Below are 4016 nucleotides of genomic sequence, written 5' to 3'. Positions count from 1 at the left end.
GTTTAAGACTCGCCAGCTTAACTTAGCAAGAAAGGCGTCGTTGTAGCATTGTACCTCGCGGAAACCTAGTCCTCCTTCCGAGGCATGTTTTGTCATTGTTGACCATGCGACCCAAGCCATTTTCCGTGTCCCGTCATTGCTGTCCCACCAGAAGCGCGTAAATGCGGATTGTATTCTTTTGCAAAGAGAGACAGGGAGTTTGAAGCAAGTCATCGAGTGGGAGGGGATTGGCGTTAGGACGTTTTTCAGCATAGTGAGTTTCCCGGCTGTAGAGAGGAATCTATTTGACCAGCTCTTTGCTTTCTGTTTTATTCTCTCCACAATCGCAGTGAAGAGATCTTTTTCCCGTCTACCGAAATGTTCGGGCAAGCCAAGGTATTTGCCAATACCTCCCTCTTTCTGAATCTGCAGCACGTCTTTGATGGCTGTCTTTAAAGGTCCCGGCGCTTTGGAAGAGAAGGTGACAGTCGACTTGTTTGGGTTGATTGTCTGACCCGACGCTAACTCGTATTGTTTCAGAATAGAGACCAAAGCCGAGCTGCTGTCCTTGTCCGCTTTAATGAAGAACATCGTGTCATCGGCAAAGAGGAGGTGGTTAACCTGAGGGCAGCCCCTGGCTACTCTGATCCCCTCTATGCTGCCGTCCGCTTGCGCATTGTTACACAGCCCCGAGAGCACTTCACTACACAAGATGAATATGTATGGTGATAGTGGGTCTCCTTGTCGGATTCCCCTGCTCGGTTTAACTCTTCCTCTAGGCGAGCCGTTGATGAGGAAGGCGTAGGTAACAGATGTGATGCAAGCCATGATCAGGTCGACCCATTTTGCGTGGAATCCCAGCCGCAATAATACTCTCCGTATGAAGCCCCATTCGAGTCTGTCATATGCTTTGCTCATGTCAGTTTTCACCGCCATTGAGACTCTCTGTTTTGCTTTGGACGTCTTTAAGTAGTGGAGGACTTCATGTGTAATAAGGACGTTATCCGAAATCGCTCTCCCAGGGACGAATGCGGACTGGTTTTCCGAGATGACCTGAGCTAGCAGTGGTTGCATACGCTTTGTCAAGATCTTGGAGAAGATCTTGTAGTAAACGTTGCACAAGGCTATGGGCCTGTAGTCCGAGACGGCTTTCGGATTCTGGATCTTCGGGATTAGTCGGACAAAGGTTTCGTTGATCTTCTCGGGTAGAAAGCCAGTTTCGAAGAATTGCTGCACCTCCAGCACTATGTCTACTCCAATAGAATCCCAGTTCGAATGGAAAAAGCTCGCAGAGAAACCGTCCGGACCGGGCGCTTTGTCGGCGTGAACTGAGAAGATTGCGTCTTTGATCTCTGTTGCGCTGGGGATGGAGACAAGTAGCTCATTGTCCTCCGCTGTAATCTTGGGTGTCAGGGCCCTTTCTACTATATCCAAGTTGTCTCTACCAGCGCTGGTGAACAGGTCCTTGAAGTAGTTTATTATCACTGTGGAGATCTGCCCCTCCTTATAGACCATATTCCCCTCGGCGTCTTCGATTACGGAGAAGGAGTTTGCACGCTTTCTATTTTTTGTGTCTGCGTGAAAATACCCAGAGTTGCGATCCCCAAGTCTGAGCCAGAGTAGACGGCTCCGTTGTTTCCAATACGCTTCCTCATCCGCGTAAGCTTTCTTCAACTCCTCAGAGATTTTTCGTATCAGTACTAGATCATTAGCTGTGCTTGAAAGGGCCTCTTCTAACTCCATCTTCTTTTCTACTATTTTTTCCCTGCTGTTGAGATGCCTATTCTTGTGCCATATGGAGATTGCACTTCGAACCCGAGCTATGCGATGGATGATTGGTTTGTTGGCTTCTTCTTTCCACGCATCTACTATAACTTGGGTGGCTTCAGGGTTATCTTTTAAACGCCTATCGTATCTAAAAAGCCCCTTCCCCTTTTTCTTTCCTGGTTCAAATACATACAGTAGTGGTCTATGGTCAGAGCCTTCGTACGCCATATACATGCTTCTTACTGTTGGATATATTTCCGCCCATTTGGAGTTTGCAGCGGCTCTGTCTAGCCTGCAGCGTACATAGTGGATTTCTCTCTGTCCGCGCCATGACAGGGGGTCACCCGAGTATTATAGATCATAGAGTCATAGTGGATTAGTCAATATTTACTTTATATAAAAGTAATTTAAAGTAATTTATCCTATATTAGTCAATTGTATCAATTTCATTAATTAGTAACTTAATAAATTACGTATATATTTAGACTATTTAATATGTAGTATTGTCTGTTTTCTTTCTGTAGCCCATTGTATATATATTGTCTTATTTTTGTAGTTGCTTAACAATTGTACCTAATCATATACATATACATTTACATTAACTGGACAAATATACATTTGAACAATTGCATTACAAACTTAAGATATAAACATTTTAGATTAGGCCATGCTTTCGGCTGTTGGTTATAAAAGTATTAGGCTTTTGCTATATACATAAACTTGTATAATACACAATTATATCATTGATATGTTCAAATGATCCTTAATAAGCTATTTTGCAAATTCAGATGTGCAAAGTAGTATTCAGGGGTCGAATCCACATATATTTAGGATCACTAAATACTTTTTGGTTTTTGAATTAAGCTAAAGAAATATGAGGGTAATGCAAGTAAAAGATAAAAATTCAAATGGTTGTATGTTCATATAGGAAAAGCTCTTGACTCAGGGAAGTTCGCAAAAAATCATAATTGCAGATCAAACAGATGGGTTTATTAAAACCAATTCTTGAACATAAATCAACCAACTTTCGTTCCAAAGATTTTCTATGTCTAGATCCTAGAATTCCAAATTTATTTGCAAATTCAAGAATTCAGACAAGCATTAAGCACATGTTTCTTAAGAAGACTTCTAACTGAGATTAAATATTTAATTTTTTATTGTTAATTGCAAAACTAACCTATACATACTTCTTGCGACATCGAAGATTTTGGTCAATTGCAAACTAACATGATTATCAGAGAAGATTTTTATAAAGAAAACTTCTCTTTTTTGTTACAAAGAAAAGTTAGAAGACTTTTCTAGAAATTTTCTACGGAAAACACACAAAATAGTCAATTACAAAATTAACCTATCAATGACCACAAGACTTCTCTATAAGTCTTCTCCATCGAGAAAAGAATTCTTCTCCGTGAACAGATCTTGTAAAACGAATATTGTACCTATAACCCGTGAGATATGTTGATTATCTTCTCTAAGCACACATAACATCACCACAAAAGATACCCACTCGTTTCCAAGAATCAAGAACTTGAATGACTCCATCAAGCTCACAAATTTTGTAATCGAAGTGTTGGTGGGGTTTTTTGGATAAAATTAGTGAGAAAGTGAAAAAGAAATGGTTTGTGTGGATAAGAAATGAGGATATGAAGAGTATATGGATTTTATGTGCATTTAGAGCTTGAAATTGGTTGTTCATGATGGTTGGTGTATTGATGATAATGACAATATTGTAAATACCTGATGAAGATGAAAATAATAGTAAAACAATCGTTTTTGGAAAAAAAGGGCATTTTTGTGAATAACTTGAATTTTTCATATGAATAGGACAAATGAAAATTCCAAACTAAAAACAAGTTACTTTTGCATTTGACTTCAAGTTTTAGTTTTTTTTTGCAAAACTCTCTTTTACTATTTCATTCTCAAAACAATACATATATATATACATTAGAATAAGTTTCGAAGGTACCATTTACGAGTAAGATCATGGGAAAATTACACAGTCCTTCAAATTATTCGAACTTGTGAATAAACACCGTAATTTATGACATTCAAAGCTCTAAAACTTCAAGTTTCGTTGGGATGATTTTCTTTATACCTTACGGCCCCAAACTGATCAGTACACAAGATAGCAAACGGTATGAAAAAACAACAATGATCCTTGGTTTTGAAACCAAGAAATAGCATCTCTCATGAAGAATAATTTTGATAAGAAGAGTGTATCCTATAACTAAGAGGAAGATGGAAGACAAAGCTCTTCGGGAGCCCCCCCC

The sequence above is a fragment of the Brassica oleracea genome, chromosome C3 (assembly GCF_000695525.1).
Source record: "Brassica oleracea var. oleracea cultivar TO1000 chromosome C3, BOL, whole genome shotgun sequence".
In the NCBI taxonomy this organism is placed as follows: Eukaryota; Viridiplantae; Streptophyta; class Magnoliopsida; order Brassicales; family Brassicaceae; genus Brassica; species Brassica oleracea.
The sequence above is the reverse complement of the archived record's forward strand: the minus strand, read 5'-3'. Positions refer to the sequence as shown.